Genomic DNA, 17,583 nt, shown 5'->3' with positions numbered 1-17,583 from the left:
GATTGGTTATTGATTTGCGTGAACTAAACAAGTGCATTGTACCACAATTTCCTGTGGTCCCTGATATATCATCATTATTGACAGCAATTGATTCCGAAGCAACATTCTTTACTGTAATTGATCTCAAGAATGCCTTTTTCAGCGTCCCAATAGATCCGGAAAGCCAATATTTGTTCGGATTCAGTTTAAATGGGCACAGCTTTAAATTCTCACGCGCTCCCCAAGGATTCACAGAAAGCCCCAGCATCTACAGCCAAGCACTGAAACGAGAACTTGACAGTATCCACATGCCAGTCAATACTGCACTGCTTCAATATGTCGATGATCTGCTGATCACCGCGAGAAGCGAACCTGAATGTGAAAAGGCTTCTCTGACAGTTTTACATTTTCTAGCCGACAAGGGGCACAAGGTGTCTCCTTCTAAGCTGCAATTCTGTGTCCAGCGAGTTATTTATCTTGGTCACTCGCTGTCCAAGGAGGGAAGGCAGCTTACACCCGACCGCATTCAGTTAATTGCTAACATGTCAATACCCCAGACCCAAAAGGAAGTGCGGGCTTTTATAGGCCTCACTTCATATTGTAGGCAGTGGATCCCTCAGTACGCATTTCTAGCAAAACCACTCATTCAGCTAACCACACAGGAGGCAGCCACATCGACTGTTCTCCCTTGGACTCAGGAACATACACAAGCTTTTGAAAGCCTAAAGGAAGCTTTATGTCAAGCACCTGTTTTAGCAACACCCTGTTATAGCAAACATTTTACACTCTTTGTTACAGAACGTGAAGGTACTGCCTTGTCAGTACTCACTCAGGATCAAGCAGGATCACGCAAGCCATGTGCTTATTTTTCCAGTACATTAGATCCCGTAGCTCAGGCTTTGCCTGCATGCCTGAAATCAGTGGCGGCGACAGCTTTAGCAATCAGACAAAGCGATGCCATAGTATTAGGACATCCATTGACAGTACAAGTACCACATGCAGTAGAGGTTCTTGTGAACCGAACACAAACACAACACTTGACCATAGCAAGACTTACCGGTTATGAACTGACATTGTTTCAACCACACATAGAGATCCGACGGTGTAATACATTGAATCCTGCTACACTATTACCTGTAATTGGAACAGACCCACTAGCTCATGATTGTGTTGAAATCATTGAAATAAAGACGAAACCTAGACAAGACTTGACAGACGTTCCATTGTTAGATCCAGACCTGACGTTGTATGTAGACGGATCGTGCATGAGAACAAGTACAGGAGATTTAGTGGCCGCGTATGCAGTCACAACAGACACTGAAGTTATTGAGACAAATTGTATAGATACTTTGTCAGCCCAAGCAGCAGAACTTATTGCTCTAACACAAGCCTGTATTCAAGCCACAAATAAGAAAGTTAATGTATACACTGACTCACGTTATGCATTCGGAGTTGTACACGACTTCGGCGTACTGTGGCGAGAGAGAGGTTATTTAACCTCCCATGGTGCCCACATTCAGCACGGACCCCTCATTCATGCCTTGTTAGACGCAATACATCTACCCACTGCTATATCGATTATGAAATGTAAAGCACACACGAAGGTTACTGATATCATTTCTCAAGGCAATGATTTAGCTGACAGAACAGCTAAACAGACTGCTCAGAATCGCACATTAGACATGACAAAGCCAATAGTTCAGACACCAACACAGTGTATGACAATTAAGGATCCCGCACTTGACGTAATTGACATACAGACACATGCTACTGCAGAAGAATTAAAGAAATGGACTGAACTAGGAGGGATCCAGACAGATCAGGGATGGATGACGAAGGAGAAATCTGTATGGTTTCTTCCTGACTCTATGGTCCAAGCCATTATAGCTACAATTCACAGCCCGGCGCATTTAGGAGAAAAAGCTATGCTAGATAGCATTCAACACATTTGGTTCAATAAACATTTACGAGCAGCAGCTAAACAAAAGGTCCGTACCTGTATGATATGTTGTCAGTTCAACCCGGGAAAAAGTGTTCCCGTAGAACAGGGTGGATTCCAGACTCCTGATCATCCTTTTGAAGTGCTCCAAATGGATTATATCCAGATGGAACGATGTCGAGGATTCAAATATGTTCTTGTAGTTGTCTGCGCTCTCTCCCGATGGACTGAGGCGTACCCAGTATCAGATTACACGGCCCCGACTACTGCCAAACAGTTAGTTCGAGAATTCTTCCCACGGTACGGGCTACCACGTGTTGTATATTCAGATAACGGCCAGCCTTTCTCATCCGAATTAATGAAACATGTCTCACTTTTGTTGGGATATCAGTGGAAGTTCCACTGTGTCCGACACCCCGAGGCAGCAGGTCTCGTGGAACGACATAATCAAATTTTGAAAATCAGATTGTCTAAAATATGTAAGGAGAAAGGTGTTGACTGGATAGTAGCCTTACCAGTTGCACTATTTTACATAAGAATGGTAGCACACTCTCGAACAGGGCTATCCCCGTATGAGGTGATCTTCGGAAGGCCACCGAATATGTGGGGGACGCCTGTACCACGTAAAATAACTGATGTTAATTGTAATATGCTGACAGATTACCTGGCTTCCTTGATGTCTGCACTACAATCTTGTCGTTCACAGGTAGCTGCAGCTTTTCCTGACAACACTGAGGTGAAACCCCATGACGTTGCTCCGGGGGATCTGGTGTTTGTGAGGAATTTCGATCGGAAAACCCAATTGGAGCCCAGGTGGAAAACACCGAAGCTAGTCCTGCTGACCACAAGAACAGCCGTGAAAGTGGAGGGCCGCAAAGGATGGATACATTCCAGTCACGTTAAGAAATTTCATGGACTATCCTCGGATATAGACACTGTGCCCTGCACTCCCTCACAGACTGATTCAAAACTTCCCTTTGTTGAAAGGAATGACTCTCAGAACTATAAATTAAAACTTAGGCCCAAACAGTCGAGCAATTTGATTGTTTAAGTCCTCTCCAAGGTGAAGCGGTTGAATTGTCTCTGACATGTATCCCTTGGACCTGAGTAGAGAAAATACCAGAGAAATGTTGAAACGACAGGCGTATTGTAAATCACTGCGTAGCTACTGTGTGAGGACATTATTAATTCTGTTTTTATTGAGTGTTTTAATAATCATTACGAGTGTGATTTTGCACATATATCATCCTATTTCTAGACATGTTTATAATATTACTGCTGAACATTCTTTTAGTGACCTACCGCCACATGAATTATCTTATAGACTTGCGCTGCGCAATAACACCTTCATTAGTATGTTACATCATTCCCATCAGACTAGTAATGCCACCAATTGTTGGGTGTGTGGCCGACTCCCTCCCTATCAGAATAACAAAGGAGTTCTGCCTTTCTTTCCACATCCGTTCACACACAATGGCTCCTGTGGAGCATGGTTTAGTTTACTAAATTCCATAGACCCAGACACAGCAGTTTATCAACAACATTGGATATGGGGAAATCTGAATCTAGTTTTATTCAAAGTCTGTCACCCTAATAAGGAGGGTCACCCCAGTAGAACAGGAACTGATTTAGAAAATGAAGTGTATAAATTAGGTAATTTTACGCCTAACCTCATGATTTTGAACGTCAAATCCGAAGTTGAATTAATTCTGTCCACTATGTCAGTATTTCCAGTTAAGGGTGAATTATGTGTGAGAAAAGTTGGTTCCATACACATGGGCCATAGCAAATGCGTTACTACAGTAGAATATAGTGATCAAGGGAAATCTTCATTTAGAGCTTCTCGCCATTCTTACTTTATATGTGGTCAGACGGCATATATGCGTCTGCCTCTAGATTGGGATGGTACCTGTTACATAGCATTCCTTTTGCCACCTGTTTTCCTAGCTCCCCCTGATTATTATCGAAATGTTCATTTAGTACACAAAAGAGAGCGTAGAGATCTCCCAGTTGTCGATTATACTGAGACGGCATGGGACAAGCATGTAGATTTCAATAAAGGTATCTTTCCCTATATAGGTACAATATCAAATAGTAAGCTGATACGCAGACTCACCAAGACTCTTGAAGCTGTAGTAAACGAGACTATAGCCGCCCTAGGCAATCTGACAGAGGAACAATCAGTGATGAGAATTGTTGTTCTCCAGAATCGTCTTGTCCTTGACGTCATCCTGGCCGATAGGGGCGGAGCTTGCAGGGTCATCGGATCCAGCTGCTGCATATTCATACCAGAAAATTCGCCATCTGTATATAAAGCTATAACACGCCTTCATAAGATTGTAAGCCAGATACACGAGAATCCAGGCACTTGGACGTGGTCCGGGTGGTTTTGGAGTGTGATATCAGCCTGGGGATGGAGAGTTCTATCCTTCCTAGGTATTGGCCTTCTTATGCTCTTCAGTTGTTGTTTATGCCTGCAATGTGGACCAGCGATTTGTGGTCTGTGTGCCACATCATGCATTCCATATCAAAGTTCTCGTTCAAAATGCCGGAAAAAGAAGGAAGAAGAAATGATGCTCCATGAGCAAATCGATGGAATAATGAAGATTGATATCTCTTGAAGGGCAAGTAGGGGACAAGGAGGGAATGTGGAAATGTGGATTTTCCTGATCAGTTATGTCCCCTATCTTGGACCCCAACGATTCTATGTGCATGTCACAAGTACATGTATGTTCCCTCCAGTTCCAGTTTCCAAGACGCAAACATATGTGTGTCTACCGTCGACATGTTCTCTGTCAGATCCGCCATCAATGGGCTGGATATTCAATTCCTAAGTATGAAAAGCCACCGACTTTATATGGCTAAGGTACTCCATTTTTACAGTTCAGGCAAGTAGGCCCGATTCTTTCCTCAAAGCCTTTCCCTGCTCTCTGTCTCTGACAGTTTCAGCTTGAGCTCGCATCTGTATCCATGAACTTTGTCCTACTCCCTGTGCAGCTAACGGTGCCTGCCTCGGCCAGTTTTCGCCTGCCTGCCAAGAAGCTGTATTTCACCTTCGAATTATCTAGTTTGCTCTTCAGCCGATGCATTCCTGTCTAGTGATTTAGGTAAACATTTCCTTTAGCTCACAAGCAAAGGACTCAGCCTTTCCGTCCTCCTGCAAGTGATTCATAGCCCTGTTGCCATGGAAAGTTTTCTGCCCCTCGCTTCTCATATAGACACTTAGACGCTTGTACACGCACATACAGTTAGTATAGAATAGATTCTGTCCGAGAGTCCTTCCTTGTGGATAACATAGTTCTCTAAACATAGGATGTTAGATATGATTTGGGTTTAGGTTGACATGACCCCCTAGACTTCTCGTCTCCACATGTAGAGCTAAATGTCAAGTCCCCTTCACCCCCTAGTTGCACGTCAATCACACGTCATGCTGCTGCGCACGCATCCATGTTAAGTATTATCGTATAGATCCACCTATGTAAGATAATGAGAGCCAATCATGTTTCTTTTTGCTCCTCATTACGCCTAGTTTCAATTACGTATCACTATGTTAATTTATCTTATCAATTGTTACGCCTTTCTGCACTTGTTTCATTGTAAATGTATGACCTATAAAAGTTACTTCTTGTCAATAAAGTATTGTACTTCACTTCCTGAACCCTCGTGGTGACGGAACCTGAAGGCCGCGACTCGAGTCGGCCATTTTTGATGGAATAAAGCCCATTTAGAAAACCTCTTATACCACGGATTCTGCCTCTTGTTATTCTGAGCTATTTCACTTTATTTTAAAGATTCCGTATGAAATTCAGTTTCGGTAAAAAGAATATTTACCACAATTCTACCCATGCAGCCATCTCATGTCCACCCATCCACACAGCTTTAGCCCTCCACCCACCCCCTTATCCAACTATTCAACATCCATCTCTACATCCACTCACTCATCCAACCACCTCTCTGTATCCATTCCGCAGTTCCTGTATCCATCTCCGCATCCATTCCCCAGTTCCTGTATCCATCTCCGCATCCATTCCGCAGTTCCAGCATCCATCTCTCCATCCATTCTGCAGTTCCTGTATCCATCTCTCCTTCCATTATGCAGTTCCTGTATCCATCTCCCCATCCATTCTGCAGTTCCTGTATCCATCTCTGCATCCATTCCGCAGTTCCTGCATCCATCTCTCCATCCATTCCGCAGTTCCTTCATCCATCTCTGCATCCTTGCCGTAGCTCCTGCATACATCTATGCATCCCTTCCGCAGTTCCTGCATCCATCTCTGCATTCATTCTGCAGTTCCTGCATGTATCTCTGCATCCATTCCGCAGTTCCTGCATGATTCTCTGCATTAATTCCGCAGTTACTGTATCCATCTGTGCATCCATTCTACAGTTCCTGTATCCATCTCTGTATCTATTCTGTAGTTCCAGTATCCATCTCTGCATCCATTCTGCAGTTCCTGCATCCATCATCCATTCTGCAGTTCCAGCATACACCTCTCCATCCATTCCTCAGTTCCTGCATTCATCTCTCCATCCATTCTGCAGCTCCAGCATACATCTCTCCATCCATTCCGCAGTTCCAGCATCCATGTCGCCATCCATTCTGCAGTTCCTGCATCCATCTCTCCATCCATTCTGCAGTTCCTGCATCCATCTCCACATCCATTCCGCAGTTCCTGCATCAATCTCTCCATCCATTCCACAGTTCCATCATCCATCTCTCCATCCATTCTGCAGTTCCTTTAACCATCTCTCCATCCATTCTGCAGTTCCTGCATCCATCTCTCCATCCATTCCACAGTTCCTGCATCCAGCTCTCCATCCGTTCCGCAGTTCCTGCATTCATCTCTGCATAGATTCCGCAGTTTCTGCTCTTGCTCCTCGCGTGCCCTCATGTTGCATGCTCCCCCACCCCACAGCTTCATTATGCCTTTCTCCCGAGTGTCTCAGACTAAAATCAAAGTGAAAAATAACATTTTAAAAGTTTAATTTTCAGAGACACTGAGTGCCCCCGCCTCTCCTTGTCAAGCTGCTACAGTGGGGGGATTCATGACGCTACTGGACACGGCACCTGGTTTTACAAGGCGGCAAAGGCACCGGGCTCTGTAGTCACCCAGGAGGCAGTGCGCCTGCAGACACCAGCTGCCAAATGAACACTACTGAACTGTCAGCACTGACTCCCACGCAGGGCCAGAAGGTGGACTTTGTAACCCTGTGAAAAATAACGGCGCCGGCATGCAGCACCCTCTGCCCTGCAGTCATTGAAAAGCAAAATAAACATTCACAACATCCAATTGGCAAAGATGGTCGTTTTTCAGGTTCCATGTGCCAGGGAAGTGGGCACTGACGCAAAAGAGGGAACACGGGCCTCAGCTGTAGCTTTTAGTGTAGGGGCATGTCTCTAATTCAACGGTTCTTATCTGGGGTCTGTGAGCCCCTTTTGGGTGTCCATGACACTTACTCAGAAACCTGCGACTGTTTACAAGTGGCAATAATTTTAGCAAATTATTAAACGACGTATACATGAAACAAGCAAAATGTAAATTAAAAAAAATTAAAATGGGCTATAAATGAGAAGGCGTTTGTAACTCGGAAACTAAAATTAAGTTTAACGTGCTAAAGTCTAGCTATATAGCTTGGCCTTTTCGAAATAAAACCACATTTTGAAAAGGTCCAATCATCTAATTAAAAATACAGTTTTGATTTTATAATTTTTGTTTGTTTGGCATTTAAATACAATAGTTTACAATGTGTTTGATATATACTTGTCTCCATATTTCTGTGTATTGTTTTGAGATTCAAATCATACAAATTTCTTAGGGAGGGGTCACAGACTCAAAAGGTTATGACCCACTTCTCCAATTTGTCTGCCACTGTACAGCGCCATGCACAATTCTCGTGCAATCAGTATTATTAGTAAAAGCGCGAGAAGGGGGAGTAACAATATTACTATTTATTCATATATTTTGGAGTTTTTTCGAAGTACTGAACGTCATCTATTCCACTTTACAGGCCTGGACAGTAATGTGCAAACAAGTCAATTCAGAGTTGTGCAAAGTCGGTCCTGGAGGGCCGAATCCATGCCAGATTTTTAGCATATCCCCCTTCAGATAAATGTAGTTATCTTATGGATCTAGCCATCCAGGGCTGACTTGGGAGCTCCCTGAATTAGATGAACTGGAAACGTGAGAGTAGACTACAGTCAGTCAGCACAGAAAGCAGACATTTATCCGCTTGCTCCTGTGTGGATGTAGGACTCTCGGCCGGACTGGGAACCAAAACCAGCCCTGGCAATTCGGCTCGACCGGCCCCACGGGATTGTGGGGTGGGAGGGGGTGCTACCTAGAAGCGCTGGCCGGGATGGGGGGTGTGGGGGCAGCGTCAAGCACTGCTGCCGCTTTTGTTACAGGGGGCAGATATTGCAGTACTCAGTGACGGCCCGTGTAGGGCGTTTTACCAGGGCGGTGATGTGGCGCAGAGGAGGGGCAGGGTGGGGGGTTGCAAAATGCGGCATACGGCCGAGTTCAGGTAAGTTACGAAAAAAATTAATCAAACGAATTTCGTTGCGCGCGCTGCATCGCCAAATGCGATGCAGCGCGCACAACGAAATAGCGCGCACAACGAAATCCGTTTTATTAATTTTTTTCGTAACTTACCTGAAATCGGCCGTTTGCCGCATTTTGCAAACCCCCCACCCTGCCCCTCCTCTGCGCCACGTCACCGCCCCGGTAAAACGCCCTACACGGGCCGTCACTGGCAGTACTGCTGCAAAACCGGCCTCCAGTAACAAAACTAGCCCCTCACTGGTCAAAAACTGGCCCTCACCCTTCCGGCCTACCGGGAAAACGCCCAGTGCGGCCCTGGTAGGACTCCACTGAAAGCAGGTTTGAAAAGTTCAAAAGCTTGGATGTACGGGGCTGGTCCAATACCTTGGAGCCAGGAATCCTAAAGATCCTTCTCCAGAGTTTAGTCTCTTGTAAGAGGGATGCCTGATGGAGCCCGCTGGCCTCCGACTGGAATACAGCGGCATGCCATTTCTTGCAGGATGTCGGGACCTTTGCCCAGGGCGCTTCATTAACATTATTTATTCTTATTTGTAGAAGGACAATAACACTCATATACAACTATAATGATATTATTCACAGTAGCAGGAAACTAATATTAATAATATATTAATACAAGTAATAACATATATTAGTATATATAATTATACAAAATTATACAAATAATAAACATTCTAATGTAATACGTATTATTAATTTAAAAACGGAAATCATAATAAATCTATGTGCATTCATGATTATTTGTATTAATAACAATAGTTAACACGATATTGGAGATTATAACACTAATAATAATAACAATGTTGTTAATAGTAAGAATAATGATTATAATATAGCGCCTAGAGATGGCTCATGTAGTAGGGCATACTATAGAAATGTAGACACTCAGCAGCGAAGTGCACATAATTCACAGAGGAAAGACTAACTTTGTGTTGTAGGCTAAAGCCAATTATATGTATAAAGTAAATCAGTTTCTTGTAATTCACACTGAGGCGGATTCTAAAACGTAGGTGTGGTATATATCCGCCGCGGGCGCAAGTCATAGATCATGATTCAAAATACGTGAGGAACCTCAGAACAGCAGAAAATCGTCTAATTTGTGGATTTACAGTGGTATTAAGTATGGAGGTAGGGGCAGGAAGTTGGGTATGGGGGTAAAGCACTGGGTTAACATAGGGCTGAAAACCCCACAAAATTGTAATTGATTGGTAATCGCTTAATTCCTTCACTTATTCACACCTGCGCACAACGATTTACTTCAAAAAGAAGGTTAAAATAAGTGTGTAAATCTGGTGGCAGTCATCACCAAGCATCCCCATATTACATGAGAATTTAGGGTAGGACAGTCTGTAACTAATAAAAAATATTTTCCTGGCTGAGAAAAAAAGTTAGCTTTGGTAAAAAAACTATTAAAAAGCTTACTCCTGTGGTCTGCTCATCTTGTAGTACTTCTTCAGGAGTAAGTTTAGCAGAAGAGGTGTATTCATCATAATTGTATGAATATTTCTGACTTTTTTAAAAATTGTGTGTAGGTTCCAAAAATATACCGGATCGTGAAACCATAAATTATCATGCTTTCTACAAACCCTCAACTGGTATCTTCAGATGGCAAAAAACACAGCACATTTTTTCTGCACATTAAAAAACTTATCAGCTGGAAAAAGGTCTTCCAATTAGCCTTCAGAAACTATGGGAGTATTTGAATGATTCACACACACAGTTTGTACACATAGCCCCCACCAAGTGTTTTGTAGGGGTGGCTGTAACTCCTATCATTTGCTATTGCAAAATTGCAGCAGAATTATGGAAGATCATGCATAATTACGCAAGGAGTGTAACTCAGCATTTAGCACTATTTTCTCAACACGAAATGCAGCCTTGTGTCCAAAATGGACCTGAGGATGCATTTTGTGCTTAGTAAATAGCGCAAAATGCACCAGAATCCAAACATAGGAGCAACCAGCAGCTCGCTAAGTTTGTTTTGCCCACGTTCCTGCGGTAGTATTTTTGTTCCAAGTTACTCATAATTTTGCAAACGAGGATAATGCCGTAAGAGTAACATGAAATTACTCTGAATAGTGCAACATAATTCAAATTTCACCCAGCCATAGTGCTTTGGTGCACATGTTGTGTGGCATGTAACTGCTATGAACGTGCCCAAGCAGCACTAATGTCCCCACTCCTACAGGTAAGCATAAGACTGCAAAAAAAAAAAATCGCCATACTTTCACACTCTGGTTAGGCCAATAAATCCAGAGGATTTTGATTCTGTACACTTGTGCACTCAGATGGCTACATGGAAACTAGAAGAGCTTGTGTGTGTGATCAATGACTGCCAGGGCAGATGTTCCGACGCTGCAGCTGCTGTAAGGATCATGTCTGCCAGTGCAGAGACCCCTTTTTCATTCCAGTTTGAAGGCGTGTTATTGAACATGTAACAAGTAATGAATTGATATTTCATCAAATGCATTTTTCTGCCATGTGCTTTTATTCTGTTAATCTATAATGAATATGTCTAATAAGCAAGATCAATCTCATGACCCTTCCCTTCATAATTCTATTATTTTATCTATTTTAATCTCTTGCTTTTAAGCTTCTTTCTTTCAGTTTTCCGTTCTATTATTTTTTTTATTTTTTTTGAAAGACCTTTATTTAGAGATACAAGTACACAGCTGACAGCCTACAACCCTGCGGGCCGGCCGCGGAGGATATATCTTATATGTCGCTAAATCACACAGCCCTTTGCCATCAACCCGGGGGTACGGCGGCGTTTATGGATGCGATTGTACCAAGTTTAAAGAAGGATATTGCAGGTCTCAATTTCTCTTAAAACAACTATACAGTAAAGACATGGTGCCTCGAACAGGCATAAAGGTGTGGAACAATCAAACTCCCCCCCCCCACCCCCTTAACTACCGGTCAACACTGTGTGTACCGCATGCATTCCACGTCCCGGGGCTGTGGCCGCCGCGTCCCTCTCCTAGCATTTAGAGCAACAAGATCGGTGGGGTTTTCAGTTCTTAAACACTTACAGGACAGATCCCATTTTTAGCTAGGCTGCCCAGCCTGTTTGCCTTTCGACCAGATACTGCATGTCATTATGACGTAAAGTTCTATGGTCTGACTCCATTTTAAATAGGCCCCAAAGCCATCTTTGGTAATGGACGTCACCATCTTAGGTAATGGAGGTCACCATCTTAGGTAATGGGAGTCACCACCTTAGGTAATGGAGGTCGCCATCTTAGGTAATGGGAGTCACCACCTTAGGTAATGGAGGTCGCCATCTTAGGTAATGGGAGTCACCACCTTAGGTAATAGAGGTCGCCATCCTAGCTAATTGGACTCACCATTTTTTCCTCAAATTAGGCAGAATCATCAACATGTCTGTCGTGAATATATGACGTTACAACGCATACCATTACAACGCATGCTTTTACATCGCATTTTTTACAGCGCAAATACCATTACATTGCATGTTTTTACAATGCATACCATTACAATGCATGTAAATTGAGATACATTAAAACAACCATTACAACGCATTCCTTTACAATGCATACTATTACTACGCACACCATTACAACGCATACTATTTAATAAATTAGTTTTTTTTTCTTCCGAACCCTCCCCTGGGACAGGATGCAAGGAAAATAGGGTTTTTGAGTGGGGGAGATTATTAATACCCAGGTATTAATTTTAATACGTGAGTATTAATACAAATATCTAAAAAAAGGTTGAAAAAGACAAGGAAATAGAAGCATACATTTTAAATATTTTACAAAACATAAGCCCACTACTCTCAGAGCCAAAAATAGATTAAACATACAATCTTCTTTGAAGAACATAAAACGTAAGTCCTTCAACTATTTTTATTACACTCCATGTGCCAGCAACTACACAAAATCGCTGACATTCTGAGAAGGTACGTATAAACAAACATTTTTACACATGACAAAATAAATATATACGTTCTGTCAGGTTGTGAATCGCACGAAAATACTGTTTCCAATACAAATTTTCTTTTAAACTATTGCTTACCCTCAAAAAACTTATAAAGGAAGTGACCACCATTTTGTGCTCAGTGGTTAACTGACTTCCGAGGTGACCACACAGAGCAGAAGTAGCAGGAGAATATTGCAGTTTAACAAATTGAACACTGCCATCTACAGACCGAAGTAAGTGAACGTTTACAATAAAACAGCATCAAAATATTGACACATAAATCACAAAAACTCACAATATATTAATAAATTAATTTACAGGATTTACACATTTAGAAAAAGCAGCTAGCAATCTAAAGCAGATATTTGACAGAATATCTTAACATTAATAAAGTAAGTGATTAAATGATAAAAATGTACGTAAATTTAAATAAGATTTAAAATTAAATTAAATTTCATTTCTGATATTAACAGATTTTGGACATATAACAACTCCAAATACCTAGAAGGAAGAAACAAACCTTTACAGGATCAAATGTTAACAATAATCTGAACGTTAAAAAAAACAAAAACGTAATTGATCTCAGAAATAAAACATTAGCAGACAAAGATCAGAATTATTTTAAAAATATTACTAATTTAACTAATTCATGTTTTTAACTCAGGAAACAGGCTGAGGGACAGAGTTGGATAATGGTGGGGGCAAATTTACTATTCCTACGCTGACCTGTGCTTGCCTCAGAGAAAGTGCTGGATGGTGGTAGGGACACATTTACTATTCCTACTCCGACAGGTGCTTGCCTCAGGGAAAGTGCTGGATGGTGGTGGGGGCAAATATACTATTCCTACTCCAACTGAGGGAAAGGGTTGGATGGTGGTGGGGGGAAATTTACTATCCCTACCCTGACAGATGCTTGCCTCAGGGAAAGTGTTGGATAGTGGTGGGGCAAATTTACTATTCCTACTCTGACCTGTGCCTGCCTCAGTGAAAGTGTTGGATGGTGGCGGGGCAAATTTACTATTCCTACTCCGACAGGTGCTTGCCTCAGGGAAAGTGTTGGATGGTGGTGGGGGCAAATTTACTATTCCTACTCCGGCCTGTTGTGGCCTCAGGGAAAGTGGTGGATGGTGGTGGGGGCAAATTTACTATTCCTACTCCGACAGGTGCTTGCCTCAGGGAAAGTGCTGGATGGTGGTGGGGGCAAATTTACTATTCCTACTTTGACATGTGCTTGCCTCAGGGAAAGTGCTGGATGGTGGTGGGGGCAATTTTACTATTCCTACACCAACCTGTTCTGGCCTCAGGGAAAGTGCTGGATGTTGTTGGGAGAAAATTGAGTCTACATAATGTAAACAAATTACATGTTTTACAGTAATTTTCCTTTTCAGTTATTTGTCAAGCATACTTTCAAACATTTGTATTTTCTTTTAACTTCTCAACAGAATAAACCATAAAAGCCAGCAAGAATAAAGGAACACATTCCTCAATCACAGCAAATTCAAAAGCTCATCACCACTGGAGAAGCCAAAGCATACAAGGTAAAAATGTTCAAAAACAACATTAAGCTTTTTTTTTGCAGGTTTCAAGTACAGAATCTATTTATTTTAAAAAGTATCTGTAGGAAGGTGGATATCTGACTATGGTTACCCCCAAATTTTTGCCTAGTGTCTAGCTGGTTTTTCGACTTAGTTGGCCTGAGATCCTGCCATTCAGGCTCTCAGGCTATCTGCTCTCTCTGTAAAATGGACTCCATGTACCCTAGGTACATACCCAATTGGTTGGATCACCCTGTCAGCCCCTGTACCAGTGTACACTAGGTACCCAGGGCATTGGTGTATCCAAGGCCTGCCAGGGGCTGAAGCATGTATTATGCCACCCCAGGCTTGGCCTAACAATCTGACACAACTGGCTGATCACTCAGCTGGGGTAAGTTGGTGTAATCACCTCTTACTTAGGTGTAGTATACCTATACCTAAACTTAAATGGGACACCTGGTAACCTATAAGTCACTCCTATGGCAGGCCTTAACAATCCTGAAGGCAGAGTGCTTGGTTCCATGTGAGATGGTGCTCTGGCATGAGCTGAGCCTGTCTGCAGTGGTCGGAACAACTTCCTTCTACTGTTTCCAGATATCGTCATACCATATACTCTTAAGTGCATTATGAACCTCGCGGTTAAATGCTATCTTTGGTTTGGCTTTATCAAAACATGTCGAGTAAGGTGTCATACGAATTGGAATACTAACCCCTCGCCAATTCTGGCGACGGGGTTAGCATTCCACCCTTCTAGAGGGACACGACATGTACAGTGCCTGAAACCCGGGTAAAATCAGACATAGCCTCAGCTCCACAAAATGGATGCTGCCACCACAGACACAAGTCTGCCCTCCTGCTGCTGGGAGTCCTTCCAGCTTGGGAGGTGTGGACAAAGGGTTTCCTGCCAGGGGAGGTGCGTGCACCACCCCAGACAGGATTTTGTGTATTGGTCAGGTAGGGCTTGAAAGAAACCAGACATGCCTGTGGCTCACAAGGAGCCTCGGTGCATATGCCAGTTCAAACCGGTCCTGGGGCACACCAGTCCCGGGCCTGGGGCGAGCTGGACAAAGGATTGGGGGTGTAACCACCCCCCTTCCTGGTCCCACCCATAGGGAGGGACCTAGCAGGTAGTCCGGCCCCTAGAATCCGAATAAAGGTAGGAGCTGTGTCCTAAGACTTCAGACATCCTGGAATCAACTTGAAACTAAGAAGAAGACGGGAACTTCGACATTCTGCTGCACAGAAGACTGAAGAAAATCTCCCCTGTGGTCAGGGAGTGACCACCTTGCTAACGCAAGCACCATCCAGCGAATCAACGTCTGCTTTGCCGCCGCCTCCCGCCGGAGCCCGAGCCCAGAGACTGACAAGACCTGGACCTCCAGACCTCTCACCGCCCGATCCACAGTCCCTGAAAAGAGGAGACCCGTGGAGGCACCGAGACACGTGGAGCCAGCCATCTTGGAACGACTACGACAAGCTGACCAGTGCAACAACCGAGGCTCCCTCCAAGTTGTGCTTTGGGTCCTGAGAAGCCCAACCCTCGAGCAGCATCTGCACCAAAGGTGAGCCCTCCAGCATCTCCACGATCTGCGTGGGGCCCTTCTGCATTTTGCCACTCGACGCGCCTAACCGGTTGCTGGCCCGCTGGCTAGTGGCCATCTTGGCGACGAAATCTACGACAAACACCGCTGGTCTGGTTGCTCCAGACTGGCCCTTGCTCCCCTCCAAAGGAGCAATCCCTCTGACCTTGCTGGTCAGAACCAACAGCTGATTTCCGAATCCTCCTGCAATTGCTTTTGCCAAGGCTTGTTTGCTTCGATCAAGTCGCCGACACCGCCGACAGCGAGAGCCTGCGTGGGACAGCTCGTGAGCCGACTCCTGGACGTCGTCGACCTTCAGGGACCACGTGGCTGCGGAGACAAGCTACCCCTCATCACCTGTTTGCACCCGACATCGCCTGGTACCCACCTGGTGCCACGCTGGTCACTGGCTAGTGACTGTGAACACTGTCCCCTCTGCTTACAGGTCTTCAACATCTCCGATCCACTCTTGGATCCACTGCATCTCTTCCCGACCGACCGCCTGCAGCCTCTTTGTCCCAGGCTCAACGGAACAGATAGAAGAAACCCGACGCACTTTGAGGCCTATGCACCCGCTTCCTGTGGGTGAGGTAAAGCTGGCACTCCGGTGCCCATGTGTAGTAATACATCTCTAGTGCCTGTGTTCCAAATCTTAAGTTCCTAGGTCATCCGGAAGATTCCTTTTGCAGTAACTTTGTACTTTTTACGCACCCATTGAAATCTATGGGAGCCCGCGTGTGACTATTTGCTCTGCACACGCCACCCGTGGACCTCCTGGTCACTAACTGACGTTAGCTCCTTGTAGGCCCAGCGATTCTAGAGGCCCTAGGCCTTTTCCCTTTTCTGTTCGTGGTACTTATACCACTATTTTAGTATATGGTTCGAGTGGCCACCAGGGCCTATCCATATAAAGTGCAACTTCTGTGTATTCTGTGATAATCTTGTTTGACGATTTGTGCTCCTGTGCTCATAAAGAGACTAGGGGTTACGTTGAGAAATAAATACATATATATTTTGAATATATATCTGTGTGGTGTCCTTTCATTGGTATAAAAGGGGGTTACTATTGGTAAAACAGCTTGCTTAACACGCATCACGAGTTTAGCCTCAAAGACTGCTTAGCCTACGCTACCACTAGGGCAGCTAGTCCAAAAAGGTTGACTTACAACCACACCATAAGGGTTGCTTGGCATGGTACAAGGTGGTCACTAGAACTAGTGAACAGCATATACCAGGCCAACTTCTCACATTGGTGAGCAGCGGTTGGATTTGAGCTTGCTGTGTTTTACCATTGTAATCTCTTGGTTACCAATTGAAAGATCACATAGGTACCTGTAGGTACATATAAAACAAGATTAGATATACTTAAGTTCTACTGAACTTAGTTGTTGTAGAGCAAAGGGAGTAGCACACCCTGACTACAACTACTAGATAGGTTTAGTAGGTAAACCCAAGTGTAGGTAGATTGCAACACATCCACCCACACTTAAGAGCAATGGCCGGGGCAGAGGGGTCCACTGTACCCATCTCTGTTGAGAGTGACCCCCAGAGGGCACCATCCAGCTTTGCTACCCTTAATCAGAATGAGCTCAGGCATTTGGCAACTCTTAGAGGCCTTAAACAGCCCAAGAACCCAAACTCTGCTGAGCTCAGAGAGCTCTTACAGAATGATGAGAATCAGAGAGCACTCAAGAAAGCTTCCCAGTTAGCCCCCTTAGGGACAGGAACAGGAGGCCCCCCTTCTGAAGATGCCACTGAAGTACCCCTTCCCAATAGTCACCCCTTAGATGGGATGCCTACCACAGAGGAAGAAAGTGATGGGGATACAGATGTGAGTGGGGATGAAGGGAGAACTAGCCCAGTGCCAAGTGTTATACTTGGCCCAGCTAAACTAAGGCTATTGGGGACTGACAGTGGGTTCACCCCATTGGATCTCCCCAGTGGACTTAACACAGGGCTTGGAAGGCAAAGGAATCGCTCAGGTGACTCCAATGCTTCCCATGGCTCTAGAGGCTCTCAAGGTCACTCCAGAAGGAGACTGACCACCC

The sequence above is a fragment of the Triturus cristatus genome, chromosome 6 (assembly GCF_964204655.1).
Source record: "Triturus cristatus chromosome 6, aTriCri1.1, whole genome shotgun sequence".
NCBI classification, from domain to species: domain Eukaryota; kingdom Metazoa; phylum Chordata; class Amphibia; order Caudata; family Salamandridae; genus Triturus; species Triturus cristatus.
This window is presented reverse-complemented; position numbering follows the sequence as displayed.